This window comes from Molossus molossus, unplaced genomic scaffold (assembly GCF_014108415.1).
Source record: "Molossus molossus isolate mMolMol1 unplaced genomic scaffold, mMolMol1.p scaffold_m16_p_2, whole genome shotgun sequence".
Lineage (NCBI taxonomy): Eukaryota > Metazoa > Chordata > Mammalia > Chiroptera > Molossidae > Molossus > Molossus molossus.
This window is the reverse complement of record NW_023425355.1, coordinates 4,395,664-4,410,858: the sequence shown is the minus strand read 5'-3', so window position 1 is coordinate 4,410,858 and position 15,195 is coordinate 4,395,664.

Genomic DNA, 15,195 nt, shown 5'->3' with positions numbered 1-15,195 from the left:
CCTCAGATTATTAATGCCAAACTTCAGTCTTATAAAAATTAAAGACTGACACTTCCAGTCAAGATGGCGGCATAGGTAAATGTGGTCTCACCTCCTCCCACAACCACATCAAAATTACAACTAAACTACACAACAAGCATCATTCACAACCACCTGAAATCAAGCTGAATGGAAGTACTACAACTACGAGATTAAAGAAGAAACCACACCGAGACTCGTAGGAGGGGCAGAGGTGGATGGGCTGGTCCCACACCCACATGTGGAGGATAAAACCAGAAAGACACCTCAGCTAAGAAGGTCCTCCCTGAGGACTGAGGGGTCCCCATCCCACACCAGGCTCCCAGCTCAGGGTTTCAGTACCAGGAGGAGAATTCCCATCACTTCTGGTTGTAAAACCAGCGGGAACTGAGGCTGAGGGAGGCTGAGGCTACTAGAGCCCCAGGCAGCTCCTCTTAAAGGGCCTGCACAAGGACTTACTCAGACTCACACCCTCTAGGCCCCAGCATGGGGAAGGCAGCTTAAAAGGCACCAGAGACATACCGAGAATAACTGAGTTGTTTGATATCAGGGCAAAAGCTGGAGAGGCAGCTTTCACCTGGACAGGTATGCTGGTGGAGGCCGTTGGTCCTTTGGTGAACCCTCTCCTTATGGGGCAGACAGTCACCAGATCTGGCTCACACTGTTTGCCCCACCTTGGTGATTCCCTGAGGCCCTGCCTCACCCAACATCCTGGCTCACCCAGCTATCTCCAGTGGCTTTGCCATAGGACTGGCCTGTCTTGGCTCCTGCTTCAGAATTTCCTAAATTCTCTCAAACAAGCAGCAGCTGGCCTTAGCAAGCCCCATACCTCTTACTAAGTAGCCCCGGGCTTGGCACTAGAAGCAGCCAGCCTTGGTTCACAGCTTGGCTTTGCCTGGGCACTTCCAAGCCCAGAACAAGAAGCAACCATTTGCAGATCACTTTGTAGCTTATGCCTGGTGGCCCCAGTAGAACACAGGCGGTGGCTGACCTTGGCCCTGACCCAGCACACCCAGTGGACAGCTTCAGACCACATCAAAGCGCCACCACCCAACGACCTCCACAAGTGATACAATCAAGGAGTGGACTCAGTGGGTACCAGAGCCCTGCTGAAGTTAAGTGTTGCTCTGTGTGGTGGGTCCCTATACAGCTGATCCTCCAAAGTAGTCAGAGGTCAGTGGGGAGTGGACACAGTCAGTCCTTGCAGCTGATCAGCCTGAGTAAATCCCTCCCATTGACGTGCCAACAGCAATCAAGACTCAATTACAACAGAACAGTGTACAGTCCACATGAGGGGTGCACCTCGAAGGTCCAGCTGAAGTGATCAGGGAGGCTGTGCCACTGGACCCTACAGGACACCTACTACAATAGGCCACCCTACAAAGCCTAGGAGACATATCAACTCTACCTAATACATAAGAACAAATAGAGGGAGGCAGCCAAAATGAAGAGAAAAACGAACATGTCTCAAATGAAAGGACAGAACAAAACTCCAGGAAAAGAACTGAACAAAATGCAGATCAGCAATCTAACAGATGCAGAGTTCAAAACACTGCTTATAAGGATGTTCAATGAACTTAGTGAGGACCTCAACAGCATAAAAAAAGGACAAGTCAGAAATGAAGGATGCACTAACTGAAATAAAGAATAATTTACAGGGAATCAGAAGCAGAGTAGGTGAAGCCAAGAAGCAGACCATCCGTTTGGAATATAAGGAAGGAAAAAACACCCAATCAGAACAGCAAAAAGAAAAACAAATTAAAACAAAAACAAATGAGGATAGTGTAAAGGAGCCTCTGGCACAACCTCAAGTGTGCCAACATTCACATCATTGGGGTGTGAGAAGAAGAGAAAGAACAAGAAATTGAAAATCTATTTGAAACAATAATGACAGAAAACTTCCCTAACTTGGTGAAGGAAACAGACATACAAGTCCAGGATGCACAGAGAGTCCCAAACAAGGTGAACCCGAAGAAGCTCACACCAAGACACATCATCATCAAAAGCAAAACATTAAAGACAAAAAGAGAATCCTAAAAGCAGCAAGAGAAAAGCACTTAGTTACCTACAAAGGATCCCCCATAAGACTGTCAGCTGATTCCTCAAACTTTGCAGGCCAGAAGGGCGTGGCAAGAAATATTCAAACTGATGAAAAGCAAGGACCTACAACCAAGATTGTTCTATCCTGCAAAGCTATCATTTAGAATCAATGGACATATAAAGAGTTTCCCAGACAGGAATAAGCTAAAGAAGCTCATCACCATCAAACCAGTATTATCTGAAATGTTGAATGGTATTCTTGAAGAAAAAGATAAAAAATATGAACAATAAAATAGCAATAAATACATATCTATCAACAATTGAATCTACAAACAAAATAAACAAGCAGAACAGAAACAGACTCATAGATACAGAGAACATTTTGTTGGTTGATGGGAGAGGGGTTTGGGGGCTGGGCAAAAAGGTGAAAGTATTAAGAAGTACAAATTGGTTGTTAGACTGAGGAACCTCAAAGGGAAGGGGGTGGGAAGAGATAAACCAGAGAACTTACATGCATATGTGCATAACCCATAGACACAGACAATAGTGTGAGGAAGGCAGGAGGGGAGTGGGAGTAGGGAAGAAGGGGGCCAATGTGAGAAAACGAAGAGACATCTGTAATACATTCAACAATAAAGAGAAGTTTATAAAAAAATTAAACATTGACCTCATGTCAATAAAATGCTGCGTTCATTCCCATCCTGTCAACAAGGCCTAGTCAATCAGAAATTGACTATTTATTGGGTGCTATCCCAGCTATGATAGTCAGTTGGTTCTCTTCAGAGGTATCAGAAATGGTTTAATTCCACTCAAAAAAATCTGTGCGCCAAAAGGAACACACAATTAATTCACTACTATTATAATAAATGATATTTATGCTCTCCATACAAACTGTGTTCCACCAGGATACTATTTTATACATGGATATCAGGGTTATACCTGTCTACTGTACACTAACTTATTCTGTGCTTTAGAAGTCATTGTTGGAGATTTTCAGATATTCAAAACTATCAGCCCTCTACTTAACCATGTTTCCTTTAATATATTGGCCAGAAGCCTCCAAAATAAAACAGGCACAGATTATTCTAGAAAACTCCCAGGAGGTATAATTGATTTCCACCTCATGTGACATATAATTTCCCCAACAGAAATAATATAACTAGAAAAGGTAGATCAAAACTTGTCTCTGACTTTAGCAGAAGTCATTAAATGACAGTATTTCTGCTCTGGAAGTCCAACAAATTCTAATTCAAAATCCACTAATGAATGTTATCATGGAGAGTGGTATAGCCTTTGATTTCCTCTTAGCTAAGAGAGTTTTTGTTACAGCAAATACTTCTTGTTGTGTCTTTATAAATACTAAGGGCAAGTAGAACAGTGTGTGACTAGGCTAAAAGAAAAAGCACCTATAAAACAGACCATGCTGAATTCTGGGACATTTTATTGTCCGGGTTACATATTCTAGGCCCTTGGCTTCAAAATCTGTTGCAAGTACTAATAAGCATTTTGTTTCTGGTAACTGACTGTATTATATATAGTTGGCTGATATATCCTGTTCAGAGTCTTAAATGCTACTAAAGAGCCACAGTCATGTCCAGTGGTTCAAAAATTCATCCTGTAACAGAAAGATAAGAAAGACTAACTCTGAGCCAACTACAGAGGACATTCAACATATACTCTTCTAACACTAATTAATAAAATATTGGTAGTAGTGAAAATCTGGATACCATGTATCTTTAGCTATAAGTAGGGGTCTGGGAAAAAAATAATCAGCCCCCAACATCCAGAATTGATTTGGCATTCACTGGACCTCGATATTGTTACAAACTAGTCTGACATCATAGCCAGGCCGTTTTATCCTCTTGTTGCACATAAACAATACTCTGAGACCACAATATAGCAAAACAAGATCACTTCATAATTTTGTTGAAACACAGACTAAAACTGTTCAAAAAACTGCCCCCACTTTCTGGCAGCATCTAATCAAGAGCAAAACCTCACTTCCTTCCACCTTTTCCAAAATCACCCAACAAAGCCTAAATCCCCTAATAGGTTCTATCTAGCACCCTCTTAAGAGGAAACCCCACAGTATGTATCTTCCCTAACTCCAAGGAATAGTAAGGTGCACCTTGTTTAACTACAGGTGTATTCCCGGTTATCTTTGGCTAAAGGTCATTCATATCATCTAGCAGGGGCTCAATGAATATTTGTTAAATAAATTACTCATAAAATCTGCTTCCTTTTCCAACATATTCTATACAAGATGACCTTGGAATTGCCAAATCTAGTGTTTATTTCTCAAATGAAACTCTCCAACTGATTGTGGCCCTTCACACACTTGCCTGCTCTTTGTCATCCTCCATACCACCAATATGCAAGTGGCCTCTCCTGGTTCTCCCACCTTTCTGATTTCTTCACTGCTCTCTATTCTCAGTGCATTCTTAAATATTATTCACTCATAATATTCTACACACTCTTGTTGGGAGATTTCATCTACTCCTCCATCTTCAACTACCAACAATATGTAAATGATTTCTTTTTTTTTTTTCTATTAAATTTTTTTTTTTTATCCTCACCCGAGGACACTTTTTCATTCTTTGTTCAGATAGAGCAGGAGGGAGAGAGAGAGAGAAACATCGATGTGAAAGGGACGCATCGAGTGGCTGCCACCCGCACGACCAACCAGGGCCGGGGACAAACTGCAACCGAGGTACATGCCCTTAGCGGGAACCGAACCCGGGTCTCTCCGGACCGCAGGCCAATGCTCTAACCGCTGAGCAAAACCGGCCAGGGCAATAATTTCAAAATTTTTATTTCCTACCAAGATTTTTCTCCTACCCTGCCCATTAACTGCACCTGGATGTATCAACTTAACAACTGTCAAGACATTACCTTACACACTATCCTTTAGAATCCTTGCTTGAAAATTATTGCTCAGAAATCCATGCCTCCATGCTGGCATATATTCACCTCTTAAAACCCAAGACAATGAGATACCATTATTTACCATCTAAAACATGGTATGCTAGAGTCTGAAAATTATTTTAACTCAAGATTTTCTTTCTTAATTCTGAAAGATTTGAATGCTGAAAAGAAAACATGACCTGTAGTAGTAACAGTCTGCCTTTCAAACTGCTATGCAATATAAGAAAAGTAGACATTGATACTTAAAAGAGAAATGCTGCCAAACATTTAAGATCTTTCAAAGTATAAATACTAATAGGGAATAAAATATAAAATAAAAAATAAACATTTATTGATTACTTGCTATGCCTGGTGTGGTTTTAAACTATTATTTTATATGCATCATCTTCTTTAATCTTCATAAAAACCCTATGAAGCATTATTCTAATGCAAAACTAAAAGCTAGAGAGAGTAAGTGACTTGCCCAAGGTCATATAAATAGAAAGTGGTGGAGCCAGTATTCAAACCCTGGCAGTGTTGGAGGAGGCAATAATTTTTAAGCGGTATATACAAAGTGTTAAAGACATTTAAAATAGATAAATTAGGGTATATTGAGATTAATAACTCAGTTCATCTAAAGATATCAACAAGAAGAAAACACTCTAACCAGATTGGAGGAAGATGTTTGCAATGCATATATTTGGCAAAGGATATGTTTTTAGAATATTTGTAGAACACTTACCAATCAATGTCAAAAAAAGACTAATAAAAAAGAAAAAAAGATCTCTTATCCTTTGAGATGACATGGAGGGACCTGGAAAGTATTATCCTAAATGAAACAAGCCAAGCAGAGAAAGACAAATATTACATGATCTCACTTATTTGTAGAATATAATGAACATAACAGTCTGAGGAATGGGGTAGTCCCAGAGACGTGGAAGTGGGGTAAAGACTGACAATCCACAGAAGAGGGGGTGGTGGGGGAGAGACAAACCACAGAACTTATGTGCATGTATGCATGAACAATGGACATGGAGAACAAAGCTGGGGACAGGGAGGGGAGGGAGGGGGAATCAGTGGGGGGGAAAGGAGAAATATCTGTAACAAAAATTAATTAATTAATTTTTAAAAAGACTAATAAAAAATGTGCAAAACTATTGAACCTTACAAAAGATTTCCAAATATCCAATAAACACACAGAAAAAGTGCTCAACTTTATTAGTCACCAGATAAATGCAAAAGGAAACCATAATAAGATGCCACGCCAGAAAAACCAGAATGGCTAAAATACAAAATACAAAAATCTCAAGTGTTGGTGAGGATTTAGAGCAACTAGAATTCTCACATACTGTGAAAAGAAATGCAAAATGCTACACCACTTTGAAAAGCATTTTGCAGTATCTAATATAATGGAATATATACACACACAAAGAGTATCCATCCATGCACCAAGAGATCATCAGTTTGATTCCCAGCTGTTCCATTCCTAGGAATATAGCTGACTGAAATGCACACATGTTCATGATAAAGCATGTAATGAAATGTTCATAGCAGCTCTATTCATAATTGCCAATAGTGAGAAACTACTTTATGGTCATCAATAGCCAAATGGACTGGGTAAATATATTGTGGTACATTCACACAATGGAATACTATAGATCAATGAGAGTGAACTAACTACAACTATTAGAACAGTATGGTTGACTATGGCAAACATAATACTGAGCAAAAGAAGCTGGAGAAAGAAAATAGTAGATATGGTATGATTCCACTTACATAAATTACAAAAACAGGCAAAATTAATTTAAGGTGTTAGAACTGAGGGTAATATTTTCCACTGAATGGGTGTGGAATTACTATAAGGGAGCAAGGGAGAGGTCCTTCTAGGGTGCCCATAATGTTCTGTCTCTTGATCTAAGTGCTGCTACATGCATGTTTTCATTCTGTGGAATTCAGTGATTTGTACACATACGATTTACGCATTTTTATGTATGTATGTTATACTTCAATTAAAAAAAAGGAAGTCCAGCCCGGCCACTGTGGCTCAGTTGTTGAGCATCAAACCATGCACCAAGAGGTGACCAGTTTGATTCCCGGTCAGGGCACATGCCCAGGTTGTGGGCCAAATCCCCAGTGGGGGGCATGTAGGAGGCGGCCAATTGTTCTCTCGTTGATGTTTCCTTCTCTCTCCCTCTCCCTTCCTCTCTCTCTAAAATCAATAAAGAAAAAAAAAATTTTTTAAAGGAAATCTGCCTCCAGATATCACACACTTAGCCATGACACCATGCTGCCAATAAGGAGAAAATTGCAGAGCCAAAATGAGATATAGATTCTGGGTCTGCTTATTAGTAAGTAACTCATGCCACCAGACCACATTTGATATAATCCTTCCTTGACAGTTGACAAATGATTGCATCTCATGGTTTCTTGGGGTCACATGCAAGTATCTGAAGCTCTGATTATTGACTTTTTAAAGTCTATGAGTCCTGCCCCAGTCATCTGGCAACTGGAGCTCTCCTCACAACACTTACGTGAGATAACTCTTAAATAATCACACCAATAAACGCATAATTGTACATTAAATAGGATGATAGATTACAACAAGGAAATTGCCTGATTTAGTCCGAAGCCTCAAGGCAAGATTTTCTGAGGAATTAACATTTAATCAGTGAGCTAGAGCTGATCAATAAAAAATTACCATGCAAAGAAATGGAGAGAAAGTGTCTAAGTCAAAAGAAAAGTATATGTGCTAAAACCCTGAGACAGAGAGAACGGCATATTTGAAAAAAAGGAAGTAGGTCAATGTAGCAGGAGTGTGTGATGGGGGAAAAAGTGCTGTGAGGTGAGGCTGGAGAAGTAATCTTGGGAGATATGAAGAGCTTTGTAGGGCATATACAAGGATTTTGCATTTCAAGTGCAAAGGGAAACTTTTCAAAGCAGGGGTATAGCATACTCTGATTTACGTTTTTTAATTTATTGTTGACACTATTACAAATATCCTTTATTCCCCCCACCCTTTACTCACCTCCACCCAGCCCCCTCCCCCCACCCCCATCTCTGGCCATCACCACACTGTTGTCTGTATCCATGGGCTATGCATATATGTTATTTGGCTAATCTCTTTGCCTTTTTATCCAGTCCACTCCATTCCCCTACCCTCTGAACTCTGTCAGTCTGTTCCATGTATCCATGCCTCTAGTTCTATTTTGTTTATTAGGTTCCACATATAAGTATAGTATTTGTCTTTCTATGTCTGGCTTATTTTGCTTAGCATACGAATCTCCAGGTCCATCCATGCTGTCACAAATGGTAAGAGTTCCTTCCTTTTTACAGTCAAGTAGTCTTCTATTGTGTAGATTCAGCAAGCTTTTTCCTCCACTCCTCTATTGTTAGGCACCTGGGTTGTTTCTAGATCTTGGCTATTGTAAATAATGCTGCTATGAACATAGGGGTGTATATATTCTTTCCGAATAATGTTTCAGGATTTTTAAGATATATTTCTAGAAGTGGGATTGCTGGGTCAAAAGGAAGTTCCATTTTTAATTTTTTGAGGAAATTCCATACTGTTTTTCAAAGTACCTGCACCAGTCTGTATTCCCACCAACAGTGTATGAGGGTTCCCTTTTCTCCACATCCTCACCAGCACTTGTTGTTTGTTGATTTATTGGTGGTGACCATTATGGCAGGTGTGAGGTGATATATCACTGTGGTTTTAATTCCTATCTCTCTGATGACTAGTGATGTTGAGCATTTTTTCATATGTCTATTAGCCATCTGTATATCCTCTTTGGAGAAGTGTCTATTCAGGTCCTTTGCCCATTTTATAATTGGATAGTTTGTCTTCTAGGTGTTGAGTTGTATAATTTCTTTTTATATTTTGGAAATTAACCCCTTATCAGATGTATCATTGGCTAATATGTTCTCCCATAGAGTGAGTTCTCTCTGCATTTCGTTGATGATTTTTGCTGTACAGAAGCTTTTTAGCTTGATGTAGTCCCATTTGTTTCTCTTTTCCTGAGTTTCCCTTGACCTAGAAGATGTATTGGCAAAAATATTGCTCCAAGAGATGTCTGAGATTTTACTGCCTGTGTTTTCTTCTAGGATTTTTACAGTTTGTGACTTACGTTTAAGTCTTTTATCTATTTTGAGTTTATTCTTGTGTTTGGTGTAAGTTGGTGGCCTAGTTTCATTCTCTCTCTTTTTTTCTTCTTCTTCTTCTTCTTCTTTTTTTTTTTTTTTTTGCATATACCTGTCCAATTTTCCCAACAGCATTTATTGAAGAGACTGTCTTTACTCCATTACATGCTCTTGCCTCCTTTGTCAAATATGAATTGACCATAGAAACCTGGGTTGATTTCTGGGCTCTCTGTTCTGTTCCATTGGTCTATATGCCTGTCCTTATGCTAATACCAGCCTGTTTTGATTACAATGGTTTTGTAGTAGAGTTTGATATCTGGTATTGTGTATTGTAATTTACATTTTTAAATGATCACTCTGACTGCCATGTGGTGCATTTATTATAGGATGAGATGAGAGGAAATGAGGAGACCAGTTAAGAGGCTATTAAAGTACTCCAGATGAGAGATGGTGATGGCTTAGATTTAGGTAATGACTATAGAGTGGGACAGAGTGCAAACTTTTGGGGTACATTTTGCATGTAGAATTGTCAGGACTAATGATGCACTGGAGTAGTAAATGAGAGAGAAGGAGACATATACATGGTGCTCAGGTCTTTTGACATGAGTAATTGGGTAGATGAAGCTACTATTTACTAATAAAAGGAAGATGAAAGAAGAGCAGATTTGGATGAAGGGAGAACAAATCAAAGTTTGTACATGTTAAGTTTGAAATGTCAGGGGGACATTAAGATGGAGATGTTAAGTGGGTGGTTGGATTAGTAAATCTGAAGCTCAGAAGATATGTTTGAGCTGGAGAAACAGCCTTGAGTTGTAGGCAAAAAAGATACTATTTAAAGCCATGAGGATCTATGAGGCCCCTGGGAAGAATGTTTATAAAAGAGATGGAAAGAGCCCAGGACTGAATTCTGAAAAAAATCCAATAAGAACCAAAAGAGTAGACTAAGGAAAAGTAGCCAAGAGGCAGGAGGAAAACTAAGACGTCCTGGGAAGAATTTCAAGGAGGAAGGAGTTGACGCTGGTATCAAATGTAGTAGAGAGGACAAATAGAATCAGCACCGAAAAGTGTTGTTAGATTTAATATCACTGAGGTGCTTACTGACCTTGGCAAGAGTAACTTTTGTCAAATGGTGGGAAATAAAGCCAGATTGTTGTGGGTTGATGTGTGAGAGGAATTTGAAGAATTTGAAACTTTGAGTATAACTAGCTCTCTCAAAAGTCATGGCTATGTACAGAAGAACAACAGGGAAGGAACTAGAGAAGGGTAGAGATAGAGCAGAATGAGAACATAATGGTTGAGGATGAATTTTTATTTAAGATGGAAGAGACTTGAGTGTGTTTACGAGCCAGCAGAGAAGTGGTCAGGTTAGAGGGAGTTTGCGAAGAACACAACAGAAGGACTAAGGAAGGTCTCATTGGTTGAATATTAAAAAAAAAAAAAATTGCAACACTGATATTGTGATTACCTTAGTTTAAGTCTTCATTTCTTGCTTGTATTATATGTGACCATCTTTTAACTGGTCTTCTTGTCTCCAGTCATCTCTCCTTTCAAAATATCTCTATACCAGCAGTTCTCAAAGTATGCTCTGCAGTCTCCTGGAGGTCCCTGAGATACTTTCAGGGTGTCCATGAGGTCAAAACTGTGTTTATAACAATACTAATATTTTAGTATTTTAGTATTAAAATAATTTGCACTTGCCACTATGTGAACATTTGCATAGATGATAAGTCAGCATGACTCAAGGTAGTGAAACCAAATGGTGCTAGTAGTCATTGTATTCTGCACCACCACTAAATCTTATTAAAATAAATGCCAGTTTCACTTTTAAAATGTCCTTGATTAAGCAGTAGAAGGTATTATTTTTGTCAAATCTCAATCCTAGAATATATAGCTTTATAATATTCTAGGTGACAAAATTGAAAGTACTCATAAAATACCTCTGCTATATAATAAAGTATGATGGTTGTCTCAGGGAAAAATACTTATGAGTTGTGGGCTGAACGAAATGCTTTTTGCATGGAACACCATTTGAATTAACAAAGAAACTGAAAGATAAACTATGATTATTCAGACTTTAGTATTTGGCAGATATTTTCTTGAAAATGAATAGTGTGAGCTTGCCACTTCAAAGAAAACAACTCACAATATTTGTTGTCAATGATAAATTTAAAATTTTCAAGTGAAGATAAAATTTTTAAAAATTTGCATCTGCCAAGATGAGCTTGACAGTTTCCCACAACTTTTTTGATAAGATCAATGGTAATATTAACACATTATTTTAAAACTATTGTATAATGAAATATACATGCAGATTTGCATGACTAAGTGCACTAATATTTTCCAAATGACCAATACATTATGCTACAAAATCATGTCTGAGTAAATGAAGCATTCATTTTGCAAGATAGACCAATAATTTTAATGTAATAGAATATGTAAAGTTCATTGATATAGTTTCTGGTTCCACATTGCAGCTAACTTTAAAAAAAACTAAGTCTCATGGAGGGACCTGGAAAGTATCATCCTAAGTGAAACAAGCCAAACAGAGAAAGACAAGTTTCATATGATCTCACTTATTTGTGGAATAAAATAAACATAACAGTCTGAGGAATAGGGTAGTCCCAGAGACGTGGAAGTGGGGTACAGACTGACAATCCCCTAAAGAGGGGGGTTGTGGGGGAGAGATAAACCACAGAACTTTTATGCATGTATGCACGAACAGTGGACATGGACAACAAACTGGGGAAAGGGCAGGGAGGGAGGGGGGAATCAGTGGGGGGGGAAGGAGAAACATCTGTAACAAAAATTAATTAATAAAAAAATAAAAATAAAAAACTACACATCTTAAGTTTTGGTGTAGTCTCAAAGAAGACTGTGCATGTACTTGAGTGAGGCCAGATTTTCTGCTTTTCCTTCAAACAAAACAACACGTCATAGTAGATTGGAGAGAAAGCCATAAGAATCTGTCTATTTTCTACTAAACCAGACAATAAAAATCTAAAATTATATCATTGTTCTCACAGTGTTTTGTTTTGGAAAAAAATATATACATATATATTTCATTAAAATATTTTATTTATCTTAATAAGCAATTGGTGTATCATTATTTTAATGAATTAATCAAAAAGTTTTTTAAAACCTTAGTTTTAATTTGCAATATGGTAAACATCAATACATATCAAAAACAAAAACAAAGGCTCTCTGAGGTCCTCAATAATTTCTAAGAGTATAAATTGGTCCTGAGACCAAAATATTTGAGAACAGTTTCTCTACTAACCCTGTCATCTCCCTGGTTCTTACGTCTCAATGCCTTACAAGTATTGAAGTCTCTTCACAGACATGCCTAAAGTTTCCATTCAAGCGTCATCTCCTGTCACTCCCATTCATGCACCCTACACACCAGCTGCATCTGCATCAGGGAATTCGCTAGTCCTTCAACGTTCATGCCCTTCCTCACCTCCATACCTAGTACATCTAACCCAATTCAAGCATCACATTGTCTCTGGAGCCTTCTTCCTGCTTGGCAAATTTATTGATCTCTTCTTACTTTCTCCAATGCACTTTATGAGGTTGATTTCAGAATTGCCATTTTTGAAAATAAAGAGGTCAAGAGAAAGGGACTACATTCCACAGCAAGTGAATGGCAGAGCAAGAGCCTAAATTCCCAGCATTCTTTGGACACTTCTCTTTGTGGAAGCTGTTGCAGAGACTCAGAAAATGTTGGAAGCACTGGAGGAAAGGGGAATTAAGTTAAATCGAGCTAATGAAATATTCTGGGTTAGAACTTTCTTAAAGGAAGTAACCCTTGACATTGGCTTGGTCTAAGAGCACTCAACCAGTCTTTACTCATGTTAACAGCAAGTGAAAAGCAATTCATAGGAAATATCCTTTTTTTTTTTTTTTTTTTTTTTGCTTCTTCAATTCTATTGCACACCAGCCAGTCGTTATCCTTAAATGGAATGGCTGAGGGGCCTTCAGGCACTCTGGAGGCCACCTGAAGAGTACTGCTCCCATCTGAAGAAGCCTACTTAAGCTGATGTTCTGTCAACACTGCCTGTTACAACAGTTGCCCTTATTTGGCTCCCTAGGCTGGAATAAGAAGTCTAGGCAAAGCCTAAAGCAACATTCAGGGATTGATAGAAAATGTAACTACCTGTTTCGGAGCACTTTGCTTTTCCTATAATTTGTCAAATGGTGGGTATTGGGAATTTTATCTTTAGAGAAAATTGGTTTTAAAACTCTGGTAAATGTCAAGAGAGCGTTTCTGTGAGGACTTCAAATGAAGCTAACTCTAAGGAAAGTTGCCTGTTCCACAGAATCTAGCTAGTTAGGGCAGACTGATCCCAGGGACAGGGCACTATAAGATGTTAATAAAAATTAACTTGGTGTCTGAATGTCTTAAAAACATTGTCCCATGATAAAGCTTTCAGGATGGAGATGATCAGTTCAGTTTAACCAACATTATTGCAGCACACCTGAGCCAGATCCTATGCTAAGAGGTTGAAATGCACAGTTGAATAAAACTAGATCTCTGTCCCTGAGAAGTTCATTGTGTCTTCAGGGATCCAGGCAAAAGTACACATAGTTACAACATAAAATTATCAGTACTTGAGTAAGTATGACTGGAAAATGAGTGGCTATAGTAAAACAGAGAATGCTTTCTTAGGGAGGTGATATTTGAGCAAGGCCTTGAGATGAGCAGATTAACAGAAGGTCATTGCACTTTTAGGGAACCAAATGTGTGAAAAGGCATGGAGGTAGGAAAGTTGAGCTTGTTAGTTATTCTCCGGTTATCATCTGCACCCCCAGAATAATTATCCTCTCTTCTCTTCCCTCTTCTGTGTCCCAAAAAGCTAACCCTGTGGACTGCATCAACTTGTCTGTTGGATTCTGGCAGGGTTTGGCTAATAATGGGAGGCACTGACAGATCAAGAGTGGGAGGAGAAGGTCTTGGCATTTTGTCTCTACTCCTTCCCTGCTTTGGGTCTCATTTCTGACACTGACTGGAATCTTCCCTGATTATAGTTCCTACTAGGAACTTCTCCACAGCTCCAGCTCTCACTAGGCTCTGGTAATACTGTGCCATTGCTTTAGCCCTCCATGTCAAGGACTTAACTGCTTCCTGGTATTCCTAGACCCTGAGTGCTTTATCACTCTTGTTGGTACCCATAACCCTGACCATACTTCTGAAATTTGTAAATTTTATTTCCTGCAGGACTTTCACAAATATAAGGAGAACATCTATGGATCTGTTTTTATAGAATATAAAGTGTATGGCTGTGGGTGCGGTGAGAGGATATGGGAGAAGAAAAGACAGGGTCTATATGGCAAAGTCTTCTATGTTCCTTTTTATTAAAGATCTGTGTGAGTAGGTCATGAAGAGCCTTTACAAACCAATTTTGTTGGCAATTGGGAACACTTTTAAAAAAAAAATCAAAATGATCTTGTATTTATTTTTTTTAAATCACAGTTTACATTCAATATTATTCTATATTAGTTTCAGAGGGATTCTTGAGGTTTATTGTGTTGCACAGATGCTACTAGAAGTATGGGCAGGGTTATGGGTACCAACAAGAGTGATAAAGCACTCAGGGTCTAATAGCTTAAATTTATTTGACATTTTCTCTGTCAGACATTTTGCCTTCATTATCTCATTGAATCCTCACAACAACTATTGAAGATGAGCACTCATTGATCTCTATTACACAAGTGAAAAACCGAGGCTCAGAGAAGTAACTTGCCCTCTTGATTGTTACTGAATGGAAGAGGAAGAATTTGAACTTATGTTCACTAAACCCACTTGGATGATGAATTTGTCTACGAGATCTTTAGGGTGTCTTTCAGCCCTAGAACTCCATACATCTATGGGGAAATCAGGCATTTCCAACTAAGCCCAATGGCTCATTAACAAAGTGTGCTGGTGGCTGATTATGGGGTACATGCAGGGATGTGAAGGAGACTTCTGGGTTAGGAATAATGCCTTCATTTCCTACAAATATCCCCTCTACTGGCCATGTCATCCTAATGTCTGGGCAGAGACAGAACCATATGGCTAATTAATTGTGGAAGAATTCCATCTTTAGAAATGCCAGCCGC